Source organism: Rhipicephalus microplus, chromosome 3 (assembly GCF_043290135.1).
Source record: "Rhipicephalus microplus isolate Deutch F79 chromosome 3, USDA_Rmic, whole genome shotgun sequence".
In the NCBI taxonomy this organism is placed as follows: Eukaryota; Metazoa; Arthropoda; class Arachnida; order Ixodida; family Ixodidae; genus Rhipicephalus; species Rhipicephalus microplus.
In genome coordinates this window covers 275,805,572-275,829,631 of record NC_134702.1, presented here as the reverse complement: position 1 = coordinate 275,829,631, position 24,060 = coordinate 275,805,572, and the positions used below count along the sequence as shown (strand labels likewise).

General features: G+C 46.5%; 1 protein-coding gene and 1 long non-coding RNA gene across 2 annotated transcripts in view; both read right to left on the bottom strand.

Moving 5' to 3' along the window:
• The window catches only part of LOC119167935 (uncharacterized), a 362,355-nt gene that overhangs the window by 272,781 nt on the left and 65,514 nt on the right, over positions 1-24,060 (bottom strand). The gene's annotated exons all lie outside the window — the stretch shown is intronic.
• On the bottom strand, positions 7,028-11,896 carry LOC142804279 (uncharacterized). Its single transcript, XR_012894566.1, has 2 exons — positions 10,985-11,896; positions 7,028-7,785 (listed from the first exon to the last, which is right to left on the bottom strand). It is a non-coding gene; the product is annotated as an uncharacterized LOC142804279 (long non-coding RNA).

Below are 24,060 nucleotides of genomic sequence, written 5' to 3'. Positions count from 1 at the left end.
AACCAAAAAACTGGAACCAGCAAACCAGTATCGGATAGTACGCGAAAGAGCTGAAGACAGTCTTTGTGCCCTTGCCAACTGATGAGCCTATGATTCCCGCCTTGTTCAAAAACGTGGACCCTCGTTTTGCGGCATTGAACATACCAGAGGATATTCAGGGCACGATTCTATTGCCATTTCTAAGTGACAAGATGCGAGCGTTCGTTGCCAATAAATCTGGATTGGGGGTAATGGCGTACTCAGACTTAAAGTCAAGAATTCTAAAGGAGCTGCGGATGACTCTGAGCGAGTACCACCGAATGTTTTTGGAAAAAAAAGGAGAGAGGCACACGAGACTTAGAGCCAAGTGTCGGCGCACATGGAGACCATGTTCTCACTATATCTTAAAGGTAGAGAGGTGAAGTCATTTGAGAGTCTTCAGGAATTGCTGATAGCTGATAGACTAAAGCAGTTATTGCCAAGTGATCTCCGCTCACTGCTCACTTAGCAGGAAGTGAAGGGCTGGTTGAACGCCAAAAATACTGCGGAGTTAGCCGCTAATTTCGAAGAAAGCTTTGACAGCGGCAGACAGGCAGTTGTCGCGGTGCGGAACCAAAACATTTTAGGTATGGGCCGCGAGACAAACCGTTGGCTAGAGCGAATTTTAGCCCCAAATCAGGAATGTGTTTTGGCTGCGGAAAACGGGGTCACTTTCAGTGAGATTGAGAGTTTTGCCGTGATAGTGCTGTTAATAAAGCTGAAGTTTCTTGCATAGCTTTCAATACGGAACCATTTGAAAACCGAGTCGCACCGTCACGACGATCCCCCATTGTGTAGAACTGGCTGGTGAGGATTCCGCAGATTGAGATTCTCGCGGGAAGCAAGTGCTGTTTTGAACGCGTTGACACAGGTGCGGATGTAACAGTGGTACGAGAGAATGAAGTGTCCGCTGAAGTTTTAGACCAGAGTAGGTGTTCAATAAGGCAAACAGACGCTTTTACTCATGGTGTTACTGCACGTCTGCTATACGTACCTCTAGCTCTTCCAACCTCGTCGGGAAGGGCTGCCCAGCCTGTGAAATTGCGATGCGCAGTGACCGATCAGTTGAATACGAGTGTGTCGGTATTGCTCAGTCCCGCTGATTATGAGTGGCTTCGTCATCCCAGGCAAAAGCCACTTCACGATTTAAATGAGGGTAATAGAAGAGAGACCAGCTATTCAAGACAGGGCATTACACCGGAGCAGTATTCATTGACGCGGGAGCCAGAACATGCGTCTCGAAGTTCTAGCCCTAGAATTACCGCTATGCAGCGAGTGGGGAAACAAGACGGCTAAGCAAGAAAACAGCAAACGACTAAGTCCGTGTTACTTGTACTGCAGGCGCTGTCTAAAAGTGTCAATTCTGCTGTGGAATGTACTAAGGTGGACAGAGAGCGGCTTGGTCCATTTGAGAGAAATGCTCTCAATAGAGAAAAACAACGCAATGAGGCACTTGCCGGTGAACGGCGTCCGGTGAAAGAGGGATCGCACAACAGAGTTACTGATGCACGGTTGCTTTATCATAAGGAGAAAGCAGACGGGAAACAGTCTCGCCAATCAGTGGTGCCAGAGTCGCACCGAGACGAAGTGTTAGCGCACGGCAACTATTGCGATGGTAGCTTCTCAAAAAAATACAACAAGAAAGCGCGTTAAAAAGCGGCTAGCAATGTGGTTAGGCGGTGGAACGAGTGGGTTCTGCGTCTTGCGTATTCGTTCAAAAGGAAAAGTTGTCAGGATGGGGCCATCGCGTGTGCGGCTCAAATGTGAAGTGGAGCCATAAGCTCTTTCGAGGATTAGCAACCGGATTTTTTCATGATAATTTTGTTTTGGGTTGCTCATTTAGGTTTGAGAAAGTTTTCTTGCGTGATTTCCGTGAATGAGAAGTTATTTTTGAACCAAGTTTTGCGTTTTCTTCTTAGTATTTATGTATGGAATGCTGCCAACGAGTGGTGACGTTGTGAAAGGCTTTAAGTAAAAAGTCAGTTATTTATCAGTAACGGCAGTTCGAGAGTTTCGAACACGCTGCTATGAAACGCAGAGGCACAGGTGGCGTTCGTTTGAGTTAGAGGCGTTCGCGTTGATTTCTGAGTTGACGGAAACGAAATCCAGGAAAGCTTTTTCTTTTTTTTTTTGCTATGAACGCATTGGAAACGACCGTGACAGGTTGCCTTTCCCAAACGATAGGGGAATCTGAGTGATCAGTTGCATCCATTAGTAAGAGACTGAACCAGTCGCGCTAGGAGAGGCGAATAAGAGGCGAATGTGAAGAATAAGTTGTTCGTCATAAAGGCGCATTGCACAAGGCGGCGATCCTCTTTCACGTCTCGGACTGTCATTGGATTCATTAATTGTAGCTGTTTATGGGCAATAGGACTTTTTGTCTGCTTCATTTGGTTGAGTTTTTTGCTGTTGTTGTTGTTGTTGTTGTTGCTGATATGTAGCCACCGAAATAGTTTCTGTGAAATAAATGACTGTACAGTAGTTTGCATCGCACGTTTAGGTGTTATGTGTTATGTTTAAGCGGGTCTAACAGACTAATAGTTTCGGCGTGATGCGAAAATGTGTGTTTGTTGTACTAGGCATTTTTTTGTGTTGTTGTTGATAAGACACGAGCTTGCCTCTAAGTAGTAGAACGGCTTTTTGGTGTATTAGATGTGTTCTGTAGGAATAGTTGTGCGGATGAAATAGGGTAGCGTTTGTGAGGGCAGCCCCTTATTTTTTTCTTTGTGCCATCCTTTGAGACTAATATATAAATATGGCACTGGGTCAGTCGCTGTCTTTTAGTGTGTTATGCGGGGCCTGGAGGGCGCATGGAGTGGGTCTCACGTGCTGGGACAATGACCGTGTGGTGTGGTGAAATTAAAGAAAATAGCCGCAGGACTATGCAATTTGCGTGTGCCCTATTTCAAGCTGATGCAAACTGACTGTCACTGTGGCCTTCATTCAGAAAGCGTTTTTTATTGTTGCGCAATACGAGAATGTTTTCTTTCGCAGTACCATCTGAGCAATATGTATATGTGTCGCTTGGTCTATTTTGCAGTAGAACGCGAAAGTTCTCCTGTTGATATTGAAGTAAAAATTGGTTCACACAGGCGCGCGCACCGAGAGTGAGTTTATATTGAGTCATTTTTTGTTTCTTTTTTTATCGTGTTACTGGACATCGAGTATCCATTACCACATTAACGAGAGGGAGAAGTTAGTATGAAATAACTATAAGCGGCGTGTTGTGTGTAGCGCAAATAATGTGGCTGATGAAGAGCACAAAGCCGGTTCTAAACCCTTAAGCTAACGAAGCTGATTGGTTCCGTGAAGGTGAACGCGGGAGACCCTATTCACATGGTTCACGAGCGGCACCGTGAAGGTCGCTCCCGTTTGGGACTATAAGGGAAAGTCCTACTCAAAAAAGCGTCTGGCAAGAAGCAGGCCAGGCGCCATCGTCTGAGTTGAAGCCATTGTTGGCATGCGCTGCGTGCAATTGAGAATGACGCACACTGCATAAATTTTTACACACGAAAGGATGTAAAACGGGTGTATGCAATAAAAGCACCCGTATACACCCTTTTTACACTCCCACTTTAAAATTTGAGGTGTTCGTGATTAAAACACCTCAAAACACCCTATTTACAGCCTCATACTCAGGGTGTTATGAACAAGGCTACAAATAGTTGATGGATATGTGGGGTTTAACGTCCCAAAACCACCATATGATTGGTAGACACGCGTAGTAGAGGGCTCCGGAAATTTCGACCACCTGGGGTTCTTTAACTTGCACTCAAATTTGAGCACACAGGCCTACAAGGCAACAAATGCACGACATTTTCTAGCAGCTTTGCTTATATTGTTAGTGTACATTACCTATCTTGATACCAGCAAGGCTCCCACTACTAGCTTCTTGTGGGTCTAGTAATGAATTGAAGCAGGAAGCAATGTGACCGAAACGCAGTTTTCGTCGATGAAGCAGACTTACACATGGGGTTCGATGTCCCAAAGCCATCATTTGATTATGAGAGACGCCGTAGTGAAGGGCTCCGGAAATTTTGACCACCTGGGGTTCTTTAACGTGCACCCAAATCTGAGCACACGGGCCTACAACATTCCCGCCTCCATTGGAAATGCAACCGCCGCAGCCGGGATTTAATCCCGCGACCTGCGGGTCAGCAGCCGAGTACCTTAGCCACTAGACCACCGCGGCGGGGCCATCGATAAAGCAGGCAAACTACTATAAGACGGAAGATACAACAGGAGCGGCGCTTGTCGAATATAGTGAGGGCAAATTCTCTTGTATGTGTTCCTGTCAATTGTGTCATTTGCGTGAATAGCCAACACTCACAAAGTGCACTAACTTGCCTGAACAAGCTAATGTTGAGCACATTGGCGTAGCCATGCGTGGAACAATCCCCACCCTCCCCCCGTCTCCCATAAGATCGAAGCTTTCAAGGCTGAAGGTAAAACGTCCGCCACCTGCAGAAAAACAAACCATCGGCACAATGTTTATCCATAACAGCCACGTCAACGGGCCATCAGGTCCCTTAAAAACGAATATTGGGGTGATGTATTTTTAGCAGGCTAGTTTTATTTAACTACAATAGCGAATACTCCTCATGTCTCCTTGAAAGTGCGTCATGGAAATTAGAAAGAGGACACCTACCATGAAGAAACAATGCGGAATAAAGACATTTCGGTGACCTTGATGCAGCTTTGCTCACAATGACGGGAACCTTGTTGACTAAATTGCGGACAGAGCTCTCCTCAGGGGAGCCGAAACGAATTCTCCAGTTCTCGTTTGCTCTCTTTCTTTGTGAATACCCTTCTTTTTTATGTTACTTCCTCAGCAGACGTGCTTCGGTGGAAGCCTTGACTTCGTGGGCAGTGAGAAATCAACATTTATAAAAGATTTTCAGCCATGGTCTTGTTCCAAGGACTGCAAGCAACGTACAAATATATTGTCGCGTCGTGAAGACAGAAGTAGTATTTAACAGGTTGAGAAAGTAGTAGCAGGTCATATATTTTTATTTACAATGCTCCAGAGTGTTCTTATTCTTTCTCGTGATTGCTTTCTGCATAAAAGCGCGTATGCACTGCCGTCTTCATCTTCCTCGCAGCACTCACCTGGCTATATGTTTCCATGGAATAGTGGGATGGTCGAAGCACGCAATGTTGCGAGGAGCAATGTATTTACCGAAATGAAAGAGGTGATACAATATCTCCTGCGTTACCCTGGGTGCGCAATCCCTAAAGACCTATTGAGCTTAGGAAAAGCCATCAGCTTGGCTTTATTACCAGTATTCACTACATTAGGTCCGTGAAGATGCGCTAAATATTGCTCCTCAATATTACAAATGCGCGTTCTGACTAGCAGCTCGTGTTGGCCGCACTGCGGCGCCACAATGTGCACTGCGATTTAGATGCACTGTAAAAGAACGTGTATAACGCACCAGATCACTGCCGCAAAAAATGAAAGCGGCGCCTACGCAATCAGTCGAGGGCCGGAGCTAGTAATAAACCGCATCTAGCTGCTGTGAGAGCGCCACCGGCGCCATCAAGTCTCGTCGCCTTGGCAACCTCGGCTGCCCGGGATCGCTGCGCGTGCGCAGATGGCGCAGAGCGCGGGAGAGGACTGGTGTCGTCTTACATGTCACTGCGTGTGCTGGCGAAAAGCCCTCCCGTGTGTGTGCATGTGGTTCGCGTGGCTTCTCGATTGGTAGAGCTTATTAGTCGGTGTTTAGTTTCAAATATGCCTGCGCTCTGTGCTCGACCTGTGTGTTCTGTCGGGGCTGAATATTGCGAAGACGCATCATATTGATGGCTGGAGCTGCGGATTCAAATTATGGAGCACTCGAAGTGAAATAGTAAGTACCGCTCTCACATTGTTCTGTTCAGCGCTTTGTTAACTGCTTGGGCTCGAGCATAACGCTTTCAAACAGTTTTGTTTTCAACCAGTCAATGACAAGTCAGCATTTGTTTTCTTAGAGAGATTATTTTTAAGTAGATGTATATAAGGAGAGATTGGTGACAATGCGTTGCGCCGGCAACTCCTCCTCTCTTGCACAAAAGCCGACATCGCACATTATGTAGTAAACACAAGGCTATACATAAGTTCATAACACAACACCTACACAATGAGTTTAGGTTTTTCAACACTGACTGTCCGCACCACACAAAAATGTGTCCACACTGCATAGAAATGTGTCCGCACCACACAGAGTTTGTATAAACACAAGTAATCACTAAAATTTAGGTGTTCACGCAAAACATAAAAGTTCAATGTAATGTGTAAGGTGTTCTTGTCGCTTAAACACTGAAACTGTTTTCAGAAAGGTTTTCCCAAAAATATCGTGGTGAAAAACAAAAGTACTGTTTTGAAACATACCAGTTAACAGCGAAGTAGATTTGTATTTCGTTTAGTACTTTTCAGCTATTCATGATTCCTCCAGAAAGTTAACGACTACACGCACTGAGTGGCTTGTACCTTTCTATTTGGCCAAACACTCAAGATTTTTGCAATTGATGGAGGTCGCTTTTCGAAAGAATTGAGTTTTTGAAAAAGGTTCCTTCGAGGTACGTCATGATTTCTACAATGTAGAAGAATGTGCTCTACGTCTTCTTGAGCTTCTCCACATGAGCAGGTAGGACTGCCAGCTTTCCTTAATTTATGCAGGAAAGCTTTGTGTAGGCTGTACCAAGTCGAAGCCTATGGATGACTGTTTCTGGCGATCGGCTAACCTTTAACGAAATATTAAATTCTATACCGTGATCAACGTGATACAACAGAAAGTTTTGCGCACCATCATTCGAACCAGGTTTCATAGACAGCTGACAGCTCAGCTTATTTATTAGACACCGTGCATCGCTCATCGTTAGAGATAGCAGTGATATATTAATTCCTTGATGTGCAGCATGTGCAATGTGATCAGCTATGTCGTTTCCTGTGATTTCACAGCGGCTTGGCACTGTTATGACTGGGTTTTGCAGGCACCGGAGGTCCTCGATGAAGTTGTCGAGGCAGGAAAAAGAGAGGCTTGAAAGAGCGTTTATTTGCATTATATACAAGCTGAGCTCTCGTACATGATGAGCAATTTCTTACACAGCGAGCTCTCGAATCTGGCGTTCCTCTACATGGTGCTTCTTCGAATGAGCCGGATGGCTCATTTCAAAGGGTATGTGCTCCCCAGATCCCTTGATCAGGGAACACGTGCAGATGGTACTGCCCAATCACAGATTACGCACAACTGGCGAGGGGGACGAGCATGCGCGGCCCACGTGAACGTCCGATATTCAGGTGTGACTCTGCAGTCCAAGGTGGAGCCAGCGGGGCTTTTCCTCGTTGTGCGTGTGCCGCTGGTCGAGGGGTCTCAAGCTCATGACAGCATACTTCAAAAGGCTCGCTGAACTGCTCGCTTAATTAGCGGGGCGATTTGCGAAGGCCGCCGTGATCTCTTCGAAGGAACATGCTGTATTTTTATACCTCTCTCGAACGGCTTACGGCGTAGTGGCGACAGGACGTCTCACCCTCCGGCTAGGAGGGACAATGCCTGGCCGTCCTAGACAGGCGGCCGGTCGGTTACTTGTTTTGAGGATTCAAGGAGCGCCGCTCCCTCGTCAGCTCTGGCGCCGGTTACAACAGCTCGTCGGCCGGCGGGAGATTCGACCTCAGGGTGATTAGCTGCACAAGTTGCCCGAAGTGTCGTAGCGTGGTGCCGTTTTCCAGGCCACTGCCGATGACGCCCTGCCAAGGACTCTTTCTCGCTCGTACCTTGTGGCCATCTTCTGGAGAAAGCATTCATACACACCACCACAGGCACGGGAGAGCGCCCAACCCGCACTGAGACACATCGAGTCTTGACAATCCTCTAAAACAAACATCCTTAAGTAGTATTACAAAGCACAAAACAGCAATTGGAACGTATCACTGAGCTTTCACCCAAAACTCTCAATCCCACTTCGAGAATTATCTTCCTATTAGACTGTTTTCAAGAAAGTTAACTGCCAAGCGATGTGTTCCCGTGGCATACCGGTGTGAGAGCGTGAGTAATCTGCTGTAAACAAGCAGGCATCATACTCACAAAATAAAGCCTTTTGTTTGACACTATTTTTAATTTCCCAAAATTTTGTGCCACCAAATCAAGTCGTCAGTTCCCTCAGAGCCAACGAACAGACAACTGTCTTGCTACACCTGCATCAGGAACAACCGCATCAGTCAATGCACTTCCCAGTGCTCCTGTCTGAATGAACTACTACTTGACTTTCCTTTGCAATTACTACAACAAAGAATACACATGAACTCACGAACTAGTTTTTCTTCCACACCGGACACATGCGAAAAAACATTACATTCACAAAAGAAACTTTCGTATGAACCTTAAAAAAACTTGAAAGGAAAATCTTTGCGTCTCTTCGCTCAGTCCTCCTTAGTTCATAACGTCGACCCTGCTCATTTGCACGTATCTATCATGACACAGGGGTCTATGCGTGTCGTTTATGCAATCGCACAACGGTTACCTTAGAGAAACATACAACACCCGAGAAATGAACAAAGCAAAAAATGGGCTACCCAAACACTATCTAGTCGCCGACTTACTCAAAAAACACATTCTAAAACCCATGACAAACTTAAACCATCAAAAGCAAATTTCAAAATAAAATTAATCCACTGGTGACCATAGTCAAAAACCTATCGCTGTCTACTCTTTTTTCAGTCGAACGCGTGGTGTCGCGTCCTGTGGGTGTGTTTTGGAGAATGAAAAATGGAAAATGGTTAAGCCTATTCGCTTCACCTCCGACCTCCGCAAAGCTCCTCGCTGGCAATCAGAGTTCTTACTCTCAGTCTAATGCGTATCACTATCCTTCCAATATATATACTACAACGCATGTTTCCTACAAAAACAACAGAGCGCAATAAAACAGTTCAAACTAGTTATTTACAGAATCGCTAAACAAACAAAAAAGTTTTTTCAACAGTCCTGAGTCAACATTTTTGAAAAGCAAGCAGCTATTCTCAACAACTTTGAGTTGAACTCGTGGTGGTCATGCCCGGAAAGCTTTTCTCGTCAAGCGGGGTGTGCAACACGCGTAAAGGTAAATTGTTTTGTTACCAAACCCCGCAACATTCCTCGAAACAGACTTGCTGTTGTTCGTTCCCGCCACTTCGCGAAAACCGCTGACCTCTGTGTTGCACACCCCGTCCAACGCGCCGCGAGAACAACAGAAGGATCCCCTGCCCACTGACAGCTTACGCGCACAATGCGTTTCTCTTTTCTTGGCTCTCCAGCTGTTTGGACACTTGGGATACGGCAACTGTCTCGTAATTTCCTTCCGCCATTTAAATACATTCCTCAAACGCGTTGCTATTTTCGCCTACCTGCTTTTAGAATGCTTTCTTCGTTTTGCACGCTTCTTCGTGCCATCTACGGAGCCTTTTGCCCACCTCTGATGCTCATCAGCACCAATGTGCTTGTTAGCTCTCTCAGGCGCACTGTCATTATGGGTGACTAGCAATTTATCATTCGAACAGTGCTGTGTACGATGTGCTTTTCTGTTTTGGCGGCTTGAACCCATACGATAAACACCCGTCAGAGATGACAACGGCACTCTTTCGCGATTTCACTCCGCCATTTGAAGCCCTTACTCAAACGCGTTGTGCTCATCATGAGCCTTGTCTTACGGTTGCCCTTCGGACGCTTTCTCCCATGTGCACGCTTCTCTGCGCGGACCTGGGAACCTTTCGTCCCACTCTGACGTTCTTAATCAGCAATATGCTCCTCCGCTGTTTCGCGCGCACAGTCCTGATGATTGCCAGAGGAGACAACGGGCCTTTTCTCGCGAATCCACCGCGCCGTTTGAAAGTCTTCGTCAAACGCGCCGCGTTGATAGCGAGCCTTGCGGCGCTTCCGTTTTTCGGACGCTTTCATCGTTTGTAACACTCTTCGGAGCCAACTTTGGAGCCTTTAGTCCGCCTCTGACGCTCATCGCTATCGTCTATAGGGCTGCAAGGTTCAATTCACGTGGAACACTCTGTTAATCTTAACTCTGTTTCCACAACCACGGAATCCTCACACCCTGCTTCGACCACGAGCTCTTTTTCTTCGAAACAGGTTCGAATCTCCACCGTTTCCCTATAGGCACTAGCCTTTTCTTTGGCTTTAAAAGGCACCACCGCTGAAGCCCTCTCTTCGGCTTTAAACGGCACCGCCGCTACACCACACCGTTCGTGCGCTACATCTACCGATGTCTGGCCTCTTTGCTCCAATACCACCACTTTATACCATCCATCCTTTTTATCTCCCCACATAATTCCTGCATCTTCTTTCTGTGTTCTTCAATCCTGCGCTTGATTTTCTCTTTGTCCCGCTTGCGCTTCTCTTCCTCTTCCTGATCCAATAATTACACACTCCCAAAGTGCTCGATTTCCGCCTTTTCAATTTTGCTTTCAAGAATTACTTCATGGAGCATATTCAAGCATATTGTCGTTAAAGTTTAGGTCAAGATGCCAACCGAGGTTTAGCAGGTTATCTCCTGTCAATCTCCTGAGGTCCTTGACTACTGCTTTGCTTTGGCTCAGCTGTGACAAAACACAAACCCACCAGCGTTTAAATTCTGCGTCTGGGGAAATTAAAGCCTGGCAAATCCCACAGCGGAGACCATACGCTTAAGCGCACAGGTAGCACTACGCGGCTAACCTCTCTCTTTAACCTGTTTCCTGTTTCTTTCTCCCTCAACTGATTTTTACATCCCAAATTTTCCCGCAACGTACCCTTAAAACTCCCTCAAAATTTAACACTTGTTCCTATCAAATTATCCAAGTTTTTTTTTCCTTAACCTACTTGCTCAGATAAACATCCAGTGCCACTCAGTGCAGAGATAACAACCACATTGGCCAGGCAGTTGTTCGTTATACCTATTTTTCAACAAATCTAGGCTAAAAGACTCGATACATCTCAAGCACAAAGCCAGGCACTGACCAAATTACCTGCAGTTGTGGTACACGGCGCCGATCCCGCCGACTTTCAGGGCTTTCGGCTGAATTCCGGTCTATGTCGTTTTCTGTCGCTGAGTCGTATCCCAACGCTACCAAGCAATTGTTAATACTGGGTTTTGCAGGCACCGGAGGACCGGGATGAAGTTGTCGAGGCAGGAGGAAGACAGACTTGAAAGAGGTTTATTTACATTGTATGCAGGGTCAGCTCTCGTACATAACAACCTCTTTCTTACATGGCGAGCTCTCTAATCTGGCGTTCCTCTACATGGTGCTCCTTCGAATAAGCCGGGGGGCTCATTTTAAAGGGTATATGCTCCCCAGATCTCTACATCAGGGAACACGTGCTGATGGGACTGTCCAATCACAGATAACAGACAACTGGCGAGGGGGACGAGAATGCACGACCCACGTGAACGTCCAATATTGAGGCGTGACTCTGCAGACCAAGAAGGCGCCAGCGGGGCTCTTCCTCGTCGTGCGTGTGCCGCTGGTCGAGGGGTCTCAAGCTCATGACTGCATACTTCAAAGGGTCCGCCGAACTGCTCGCCTAATTAGCGGGGCAATTTGTGAAGGCCATCACGATCTCTCCCAAAGAAGACGCTGTATTTGTATTCCTCTCTCGAACGGCTTACGGCGTCATGGAAACACGACGTCTCACCCTCCAGCTTGGAGGGACAATGCCTGGTGGTCATTGGCAGCCGGCCGGTCGGTTAATTGTTTTGCTGATCCAAGGAGCGCCCCTCCCTCGTCAGCTCTGGCGCCAGTCACAACAGCACCCACTAGAACGTTAAGGTGTGTTTTAGCTCTTTTGATACAGCGTACTTCCCCTTTATTTCATATGCGAGCTCACTAGCTTTGTTGCCCAAGCTGGTTCCTTTTAGAAAAACTAATGAGGGCTATGAGTCACTGATAACTGCCCATTGAAGTGGACCTGGCTGTAAACACATGAAGCGTAAAGCACAGAGTATTGCATAGAGTTCTGCCGTTGTGGATGTTGCGAAACGGCTGAGTTTAAAAGCGTTTCTTGCTCTGTATGGAGGTACAAAGAATGCCGACAGAGAGCTTTGATTCAGACATGATCCGTCGGTGTACACATGCATGTAGTCTTCATAATTGGTATAAAGGTGTGTTAAAGTTGTTGCGTTATTACAATTACGGGAATATCATTCTTATAATATTTTTGCTGACTGTTTCACGAGGATGAAGCAGAAGCGTGATTGTGGGCAAGTTTTTTGTTTGTTTGTTTGGATTGTTTGGAGTACAAACAGAGTGAGCATGCGCAGCTGTGGTTCAGCGAATAATATGAACAAATTTTTGCGGTGCCCTCTGTTAGCAGTGGTCCTTTGCGCGGCCCTCTCGTGATGAACATCAATTTTAGTTTACTAATTAATCCATGCGTGGGTATGGCGCCTGTTAGCTGCATGCATCAAGCTTATCTAAGACGCATATGCTTGGGCATGTTGGTAGTTCATTTGCTCTCATTTTTTTATTGCACAAAAAGACCGCGAACGGAAAACAAAGGCATGGTTTCCATGTCATTATTTTTTACCCTTTTTCGTTTTGTGCGCTGATACTACTGTGATAACTCGAGCTGATGCATCGAGTGACAACACAGCATATTGCTTCGCGTTAGATGCACCTCGCGAAGTTTGCCTACTTGCTAATACATTAAATTTTGGTAACTTCATCTTCACCGGAATTTTCGTTCACCCGCTACGTAGCGTGACACTGCCGGCAGCCGTGCCTGTCTAGCGGATCGAACACTGAAGCTGGACTTGTGTTTGAACGGACCTTTCGTCTGTGTGTGTGGCCAAATTGCTTACTTGAACAGTGGAAACGCTTGTTTGAGCATAGCTGCTAACGTTCGAGTACATTTATTTTTATCCATTTGTTTCCAGCAAGTGGAACTTTCATAATATTCTTGTTAGTCAGAGTTATATTGCCCTCGCCTCGCTTTGGCATTTAACTTCGCTAAGTACTTCAGATGTTAAGCTATTTTCGCTAGGTGAAGCATATTTTACGTTTTTTGTTGCACGAAAACACTCTTATGTTACACCTACTGCATGGTATCTAAGCATGTGTTACAGCCAAAATGTAAGACTTTGTAGCATATTTATTTGGGAACACAACACCCACAGCCACTGAACAGCCTACGCTGCATCGGGAAGAAGTTATGCTTTTTCAGCCTGCCAGCATGATTGAAACAAATGGCCATAATTCAAAAGTATGCAATAGTAATTGATTAAAGGTTACAGGGTCACTTTATTCCCAATTTTCCACCCCATTTGACGGCTAAGGCAAATGTGTTTGAAAAAAAATCATGCTGATTTAATGCACTGTTTTCAGTGAGCTGCTAGAATAATTCGGAGAGAAAATTTATTTGGTCCCATGGTTCTCTTTTAAACTCCCAGAATGTTGTCAGAGTGTTCTTGTAGAAAAAGTTTTTTACAAGTACCCCTACTTCTTTCTATACCAAGTTTGATACATGTTAAGTAAAGGGGCTTATGTAACGTGTTTGAAACTCAATACTATGATACAATTTTTCGGCCACATACGTCTCCAAGAACTTAGCCCAAAATGTGTTATGTTTGCATTTTCTCATTGCGATAATGCACTTTGTTTGAATGTCTGAGCTGTGACTACTTTCTTCCCCCAAAAAATATTTTGTTGAAAAATTACGTTTAGACATCTCACAAGAGTGGCGATGTGGACAAGAGTGGCGATGTGGGCTTGTTGGTGAAACATTTGAAAGAAATGTTTGTAGCGCAAGGCGATAAAACGAACACAGGAAAGAATAGACTGAGAAGACAGAGCGCTAATATCAACATGTTTATTTTCGACCTCCAAGCTGCTTTTAAGCCATAATCGTCAGGCGACCAAGCAGATAAGCACGTGTAATTCAGATACATGCACCACAATGCCATCTACCTACAAAAAAAACGATAAATAGGACAACAAAATCCTCACAGATAAAATCACGTATCACTGCGTACACAGGAACGCCAGTTCCTTGGGTGACAAGGCAATTGAAGGCTTGCTAATATATACATCTCCAAGAGCATCAATAAATTCGGCTTCTATGATCAACCGAGTCATCTCATCCTTATGCCGACCAACAATGATTGTACTCTGGAACAAAGGCCGGCCGCCACACGCGTGAATGTGATGAGCGAGAAAACCTTCTGGCGGCAGTTTATTTATTTATTTATTTATTTATTTATTTATTTATTAGAATACCCTCAGGGCCCGTAGGGCATTACAGAGGGGGTGGGTACAACATATATAACACACAAGAAAAAAAGACAAAATAAAGAAACAAGTATCAGATGCGCAAATCAAAAGGCAACATAAGTCAACTAAAAATGTATAAGAATTCAAGCACATACAAGACAAAGATAGATAATGGAAACTGCGTATAGTTACAAGCATTGCTGAGAAATTGCAGTCTTGAATAACAAAGGGTCTGTTATTGATACAACGGAAGAGGGAAGGTGGTTCCAATCGGCGGCTGTTTTCGGTAAGAAGGCTGCTGAAAAGAATTTGGTGCGGCAAAACGGAATGGCAACCTTATGCTGATGATCAATGCGCGATGAGTGGTATGACGGTTGTGAAATGAGGTCTCGCTTCATTGATGGATTGTGAAAAAATATGTTATGAAAAAAATGCAGTCGCGCCAGTTTCCTCCGGACTGTTAAATTGGGTAGGTCAAGGTTAGATTTCATTTCTGATATGCTAGCAGTACGGGAATAATTAGAATAAATGAACCGAACTGAGCGGTTCTGAACAGATTCTAACGCGTTAATTAAATTTTGCTGCACGGGATCCCATATAGCGGACGCGTACTCAAGCTTTGGGCGAATTAGTGATCGGTATAATAGAATTTTGAGGGATAGCGGAGCGCGAGAAAAGTTGCGGCGTAAGTATCCTAGCGTTCGGTTAGCGTTATTACAGATGTAGGTAACATGCGTGTGCCAAGATAGATTGTTGGTAATGTAAACGCCGAGGTACTTATATGAAGAGACATGCTGGAGGGGAACGGGGTTAATCCTGTAGGTACAGGGGGGAGAAATAGATCGCCGGGTTATTGACATGCATTTAGATTTGTTAGAGTTGAGAGTCATAAGCCATTTATTGTACCAGGTTGAGACAGTGTCAAGGTCTGACTGTAGAAATTTCGCGGTAAATTACACAATCATCTGCAAATAACCTTATAGCGGAGTTAATGCTGTCTGGGAGATCATTAATATATATAAGAAAAAGTAAAGGGCCTAATACGGAACCTTGGGGTACGCCGGATGTTACTTTAGAAAGAGGTGAGTAATAGCCATTAGTTGTTACAAACTGAGTGCGATTAGTCAGAAAGCATTCAATCCATTTAAGAATGTTCGGGTCAATGTTTAAGGCACTAATTTTCAGGAGGAGTAATTGGTGAGGTACTTTATCGAAAGCTTTTTGAAAGTCAAGAAAAATGCAATGCACAAGTGAGCCGCGATCTAAAGCCAATGCTATGTCATTAGTAAAATAAAGAAGTTTATTGAACAAGTCATTTCAGTTTATTGAACAACACATGAACAAGTCATGTGCGCACCTTATGAAGCAGAGTTTCCATAATCAGATCACGCGTTTGCAAGGATCGGGCTATCCGGATCATGTTTTAGTTTCAGTTGCGGAAAAAGAGTTGAAAAGGATTCGTGCAAGGTCAAGCGAATCTAATGTTCATGTCGATTCACCGGCAAAATCAAGACGCGCGGCCGTAATTCCATATGTTCACCAGCTGTCACATAATCTTAGGAAAGTGGCACTTCGGGACAATATTAGGGTGCTATTTTCAATACGTGATAAACTTGGGAAATTGTGTGTGCTGACGAATCCGTCACGTGAGGAAAGGGTGTTGTGCACAAAAAGGCATACACACAAATTTGTGGAGTGCATTTAGTTCGTCATTTATCTTATTCTGTTCACATGTGGAAAAAAATATGTCGGCCAAACCAGTAGGTGTGTGAATGAGCGATTGAGAGAACACAATTACAAGGCGAATAACCTGCCGCCAGAAGGTTTTCACGCTCTTCACATTCACGCGTGTGACTGCCGGCCTTTGTTCCAGAGTACAATCATTGTTGTTCGCCATAAGGATGAGATGACTCGGTTGATCATAGAAGCCGAACTGATTGATGTTCTTGGAGATGTATGTATTAGCAAGCCTTCAATTGCCTTGTCACCCAAGGAACTGGCGTTCCTGCTTACGCAGTAATACGTGATTTTATCTGTGAGGTTTTTGTTATCCTATTTATTGTTTTTTGTAGGTAGATGACATTGACGTGCATGTATCTGAATTACACGTGCTTATCTGCTTGGTCGCCTGACGATTATGGCTCAAAAGCAGCTTGGAGGTCGAAAATAAACATGTTGTTGATAGTATAGCTCTGTTTTCTTAATCTATTCTTTCCTGTGTTCGTTTTTTCGCCTCGCGCTACAAAAATTTCTTTCAAATAGACATCTCAAGCTGTTGAACTTTTACGAGAAATATCCCTCAGTTCCCATAATTGTCATTTTTGTTCGTATAGAGACGCAATTTGCACCATGTGGTTGTCCAATTAAAAATCACAGTTTACCTAAATTGAAAGAAAATAAACAGCTTTTTGTATGTGATAAGTGCCACCATTACAATTTATACTTTAATGAGTAAAATTCTTTTTTAATTATCCCATCAACGGCAATGGGAAACTTCCAGGTGTCGGCCACCGTATGACCAAACGGCAAGTTAGCTCCGAATGGGGAACTTCAAAAATCATTTAGGGGCAAAGCTCTTTAGGCGGTGGGTCTTTCCCTCCTCTGTAGTCGACCTAGTAGTATGTAGCCATTTTTTAAGTTGCAGAATAGAGGGCGTTAGTGGTTTTCACAGCATATACACGGATAAAATGATTATTAGTGGGGCGAATCGTTCGTCCGTACTTTTGTGCTTTCGTCCGTCCGTCTAACTGGGCTTCCATCTGTCAGTCTCTTCGCGAGTCCGTCTGTCTTTCTGTCCGTTCATACTTGCGTCAGGCTGCCTGTCCATCTGTTTGTGCGTCCGGACGAATGAACGCTTCGCCGCACTCATCATCAATCGCTCCGTGGATATGCTGTGATCTTTTTCTCAAAACATACTCCTATGACAAAACTTGGCACACCAAAGGACTGTTTATTTGCTTTCGATATAGGTACAAAGGTTATTTTATTCAACCACCACGTGGTGCGTGCAAGTTGCGTCTCTTTATGGACATAAAAACTATTTTGTGAGACTCGTGATTTTTGCTCGTAAAGTTTGACAGCTTCAGAGGTCTAAAATATTTTTTCTCAAAATACATCTTATGCGAATTAATTACTCACTCCTCAGATATTCATCCAAAGTGCAGTATTGATATAGAAAAATGCAGATATAACACAATTTGGCTAAATTATATAGGGCGTATGTGGTCGAAAATGGTAATAATGTTACTGAGCTTCAAACACTTTACACAAGCCCTTTACTTTACTTGTAGACCAAATTTGGCACAGAAGAACAAGAGGTACCTATAATATATTTTTTTTTCAAAAACCCCCAGACGACATTTCGGGAAGTTCAGGAGGCAGCCACGTTGTGACCAAAAAAATTATTTGTCTCCAAAGTATGCTAGGAGTCAACTTTCCTAATGCAGTAAATCAGCGCAATTTTTTCGAATACATTTGAGATGGTCCCCAAAATACAAAATAGTTGGGACGTCTGAAGGAAAATGACCCAAAGGCCAATTCTTCCATCATATTGCTACCTGTAGGCTGCCACAAACCATAGTGCGAATGCGCGTGTGCGCCCGACGAAGAAGATGAGGCTCGCTGGCTGCTCGAGCTCGGAGCCAGACTGGCCAGTGCTGCAACCGCTCTTGCCAATATATTTTTCGAATATATTCGCAATACTTTGTCTCGTTACTCACGTAACATATTTGGTGGAGGTGGAACGATCCCCGTCCTCACCACGCAGCTCCGCAGTGGCCGCATCCTCCAGCTTCCCGCCATGGCTTCCAGTGACAACGCGTCCGCTTCATCATCTGCGGCTTCTCCGACAACCTTTGTCGCCGTCCAAACACCACGTGATCCCGGGACATTTTCTGCGCAACCTGGCCTCGACGTCGACAAATGGCTTCGCCTTTATGAACGGGTCAGTCAAACTCACCGTTGGGACCCTACCATGATGCTCGCTAATGTTCTCTTCTACTTGGACGGAACCCCGCGTGTCTGGTACGAGACAAATGAGTCCGAACTCACCAGCTGGGACACGTTCAAGGAGAAGCTACGTGACATCTTTGGGGACCCGACCGGTCGCCACGCAGCTGCACGACAGGAGCTGGCTACCCGTGTCCAGTCGCCAACTGAATCGTATGTGTCATACATCCAAGAAGTTCTCGCTCTTTGCCGAAAAGTGGACGAGGCGATGTCTGAGGCTGAAAAGGTTGGACACGTTTTGAAGGGGATCGCGGACGACGCCTTCAATTTGCTGGTGTACACTAACGTCTCGACCATCGACCGTGTAATTCAAGAATGCCGCCGTTTCGAAACAGCAAAAAGCCGTCGGGTGCGCCCTCCTTTTTCTCGGTTGCCAAACACGGCCGCTACGTCCACCTGCTCCGATTCTACCGTCACACCTCCCTTTGAGCAGAGTGTAACGCGTATCGTTCGACGGGAACTTGAAGCAGCAAGTCCAGCGCCGCTTCAGCCCACTTCTTTCGAACATACGATACCGACAACCCCCGCGATCTCCGTTATTCAGGCGGTCGTACGACAAGAATTCGCCAACCGCGGGTTCCCTGATGCTTGCCCCATCTCTTGCCCCTCCTCCAGACCAATTCCCATTAATGCACCTCGACGTGACCCATTTGTTGCTCCACGATCTCGCAACCCGGCGGAATGGCGAACTCCTGACGACAAACCGATCTGCTTCCGGTGCCACCGCGTTGGACATGTCTCCCGCTACTGCCGTGCCTCCTGGACGCCGCCACATAGGAGCCAGTTTTTCGCACCTTATAGCCCATATGAAGATCTTCGCCGGTATTCGTCCAGCCGTACCGCCCCTGCTTTCGACACGTCTAACAGCCGCCTTCCTGCTCGTTCTCCGTCCCCTCAACGCCGTCGTTCCCCGTCGCCCCAGCCACGCCGCCATCACTCGCCGCCTAACTTTTCATCGTACCCGACGGAAAACTAGACAGTGCAGCCCCTGGAGGTAGTGCTGCATCATCCCTGTCTGAACCAAACCCTCCATTGACGCTTCATACGAACAAAAATCTTGTCGATGTACACGTGGACGGTATTTCTCTGTCGGCACTAGTCGATACTGGCGCTCATGTGTCCATAATCAGCGTTCATCTTTGTCGCCGCTTAAGAAAAGTACTCACGCCCCCTGCTACCGAAGCTGTACGTGTGGCCGATGGCGGCACTGTTCCTGTCATTGGCATGTGTACGGCTCGCATACGCATCGCCGACCGTTACATCCCTGTTCTATTCACGGTGCTCCAGAACTGTCCTCATGACCTCATCTTAGGGATGGACTTCCTGTCGACCCATTCTGCTCTGATCGACTGTTCCGCTGGTACTCTTTGCTTAGACCTTCCTCTTCAGCCGGATATTCACCCTGAACCTCAACACGGCCTTTCTGCCACAGACTTCCTCCGCTTACCGCCTAAAGCCCTCACATTCACCGAATTCGCCACGACCTCACCCGTATTGGATGGGAATTACATCGTCACGCCGATTCCTGATGTCCTACTGGCACGTGACGTCACCGTCCCTCACTGCATCGTAACTGTAGCCTCCAACCGGACCCGTCTACCCGTCATAAATTTCGGCTTCACAAAGCAAGTCCTCCCTGAAGGCATCCTAATTGCCACGTTGCGGTCCTTAGCCGATGATCACGTCACCACTTTCGCAGCCGACGCATGCCCCAATTTTCCTTGTCGCCCACTCGATGCCACATGCCTCGACATGTCAATACGTCCCATGATCGACCCTGACCTTCCCCCAGCGCAATCAGCCGCTCTCGCACGCCTTCTAGCTTCCTACCGTGACATCTTCGACCTTGACGACCGCCCACTCGGCCAAACTTCTCTTGTAAAGCACCGCATCAACACCGGTGATGCTGCTCCCATTCACCGTCGACCGTATCGCGTGTCCGCGTCGGAGCGCCAGATTATTCAAGCTGAAGTGAATAAGATGTTAACTAAAGGCATTATTGAGCCCTCATCAAGCCCATGGGCGTCACCCGTCGTCCTGGTTAAAAAGAAGGACAACACATGGCGTTTTTGCATCGATTACCGGCATCTAAATCGAATCACCAAAAAGGACGTGTATCCTTTACCACGTATTGATGACGCCCTCGATTGTCTCCACGGCGCACGCTACTTTTCATCCATCGACCTTCGTTCTGGTTATTGGCAGATTGCCGTAGACGAGAAAGACCAAGAAAAGACCGCCTTCATCACTCCAGATGGCCTATACCAATTCAAGGTTATGCCCTTCGGCCTATGCAATGCCCCCGCCACGTTCGAACGTATGATGGACTCTCTGCTACACGGGTTCAAATGGTCAACATGCCTGTGTTACCTAGACGACGTCCTCGTATTTGCACCTACGTTTGAGACCCACCTTGAGCGTCTGTCGGCCATTCTCGACGTCTTCCGCAAAGCTGGCCTCCAGTTGAACTCCTCGAAGTGTCACTTCGGCCGCCGACAGATTACCGTGCTGGGCCACCTTGTCGATGCTTCTGGTGTGAGACCGGACCCTGAGAAAATTCGTGCCGTCACGAATTTCCCAGTACCCCAATCCGCCAAAGATGTCCGGAGCTTTGTGGGACTTTGCTCCTACTTTAGGCGGTTCGTGAAAGATTTTGCGGCAATCGCCCAACCACTTACCGATCTTTTGAAGAAAGGCGTTCCATTTTCGTGGGGGTCCACTCAAGCTGCCGCCTTCTCTCACCTCATAACACTTTTGACGACGCCCCCTATCCTCGCCCACTTTGACCCATCTGCCCGAACTGAGGTCCGAACTGATGCCAGTGGTCACGGTATCGGAGCCGTTCTCGCCCAATGCCAACAGGGACACGACCGCGTTATCGCGTATGCTAGCCGCCTCCTTACACCTGCAGAGCGTAACTATTCGATCACAGAGCGAGAATGCCTTGCTCTTGTCTGGGCGGTCTCAAAATTCCGTCCATATTTATATGGCACTCACTTTTCCGTCGTCACCGACCACCACGCGCTCTGCTGGCTTTCATCCTTAAGAGATCCTACAGGTCGACTTGGTCGCTGGGCTCTGCGACTGCAAGAATACACCTTTTCTGTGATATACAAGTCTGGACGCCTGCACCAGGACGCCGATTGCCTTTCTCGCTATCCAGTTGACCCATCGGCCACCATACCTGACAACGACGCCTGCGTGTGCTCCGTTTCTCAACTGAACCACATAGCCGACGAGCAACGCCGTGATGCAGCCCTACGAGCTATCATTGAGCGCCTCGACTCCTCCCCATCGAACCGATCCTATCGCTCGTTCGTACTCCAGAATGGCACATTATACCGGCATAACTTCCATCCAGACGGCCCATCTCTGCTGCTTGCCATACCCAAACACCTCCGCTTGGCTGTACTCCACGAACTTCATGACGTTCCTACTGCCGGTCACCTGGGTGTGTCCCGCACATACGACCGGATTCGCCGTCGCTTCTATTGGCCAGGTCTGGCACGGTCCGTCAGAAGATACGTCGCGGCGTGTGAGGAATGTCAGCGCCGCAAAACACCATCGACGCTTCCGGCTGGGCGCCTTCAACCACTCGATATTTCTACTGAACCTTTCTTTCGCGTCGGCTTGGACTTACTCGGCCCTTTTCCTCTGTCTTCTGCTGGCAACAGGTGGATAGCTGTGGCCACAGACTACGCCACACGCTACGCAATCACACGCGCCCTTCCAACAAGTTGCGCCACTGACGTCGCCGATTTTCTTCTACACGACGTGATCTTGCAACATGGTGCTCCACGCCAGCTGCTCACGGACCGAGGCCGCACATTTCTATCGAAAGTCATAGCGGACATTCTACGCTCTTGTGCAACACGCCACAAGCTCACTACGTCGTACCATCCGCAAACAAATGGCCTCACAGAACGCCTGAACCGAACCCTAACTGACATGCTTGCAAAGTACGTTTCCTCAGATCACTCTGACTGGGACATCGCTTTACCATACGTGACATTTGCCTACAATTCTTCGCGCCACGACACGGCTGGTTACTCCCCTTTTTTCTTGCTGTTCGGCCGCGAACCCACATTACCCCTCGATACGACGATTCCGTTACCAGCAGCTCCAACTTCACAATATGCTCTGGACGCCATCAGCCGGGCCGCCCACGCACGCGAAACCGCTCGTGCTCACCTTCTGACCTCCCAAGCAAACCAACGGCGTCGGTACGACCAACGACACCGCGATGTGCACTTTTCGCCCGGTTCGTTGGTTCTGCTGTGGTCTCCGACCAGGCACGTTGGCCTGTCTGACAAGCTGCTCTCTCGGTACACAGGGCCCTACAGAGTGCTTCGTGAGGTGACTCCCGTCACTTATGAAATCACTCCTGCTGCCTCGCCGTCTTCATCCACCCCTAGGGCCAGCGACATCGTACACGTCGCACGCCTGAAGCAGTACCACTCGCCCAATGATCTTGACATCTAGATGCGCCGAGACGGCGCCTTTGCCGACGGGGGTTATGCTACCTGTAGGCTGCCACAAACCATAGTGCGAATGCGCGTGTGCGCCCGACGAAGAAGATGAGGCTCGCTGGCTGCTCGAGCTCGGAGCCAGACTGGCCAGTGCTGCAACCGCTCTTGCCAATATATTTTTCGAATATATTCGCAATACTTTGTCTCGTTACTCACGTAACAATATTATCGTGTCAGTGTGAGGCACTTCAAGAACACTTGTATCAATCACATTTAAACACGTAACTACTCACTATTTAATTTTACAAGTTTCCTGCACTGAATACCTTCTTAATGTGCATACCGTCATGTGCACTCATGGCATAGTGCTTTTGTGCAATATAGATCAAATAGGTATATGTTGTTGCACGTTGTACTGTATTCCGTTTAATTAACTAATTGACTGAGTACCATGGTAGATCTGCAGAAATACACATGTAGCTGTGTTGGTGTATGCTTAAGCATGGAGTTAGACATTCACTTAGATTGGTTGCTGGAAGCAGCTAATGGAACATTATCAACTTGGAGCTGCACCTTTTTATTTGCCTGCGCAAGCAAGCTAAAAAGGTAAAGTGAGGTTCATATCCACGGTACGAAAAGTATAGCGATTTTGCCACAGCGTGCTTTTTATGGCGTTTATTGTTCAGCATACCTTTTCTTGCATTGCTCACTGCAGTGGAGCCCGATGCCACTGATTATGCTTGCTGTGCACTCAATTTATACTTACAGATAAGAAAGCAGTTATTTATGCAGGGTGAATACTGTATGTTGCACTCTGGAAATTTCGGGCATTGTTCCTTGTGTACTTATTTTAGGTTTCCGGGATTGAATTTCCTGTACAGAAAGAACAGCTTTGCTCCACTCCTCCCGAAGGCACCAGTCATCTGAGCAGTTGAAGATGATTGTACAAGCAGCAGTGACGAGCTGTGTTTTTGCAATTAGAAGTATGCCAACTCTGACATTACATTAATCCAACCCCAATTACACTACCTTGTTGAATGCTGTATATTTTAATGTCTAAACTCATACAGCGACTCATAATAGGTTGTAAATGTGACTCCAGAAACTCGCTTACTATTTTTGCGTGACTTTTTTTTGTTTTATAGGTGTCATTCAACGCAATACCTCTCCGTCATTTGCCCGGCTAGCACAAATCTTTTTAAAGTTGTGGGGATTTAATGTATTGAAAACAATGAATTTCTAGTCTAGAGAGAAAAAAACTGGGTCATGTAAGATATTTCAAAATTTCGCAGAATGCCGTCAAAGTCCTGTTTCAGACTTCTTGCCGTTTTTCTATAAATAAAAACAGATGGGAACCTA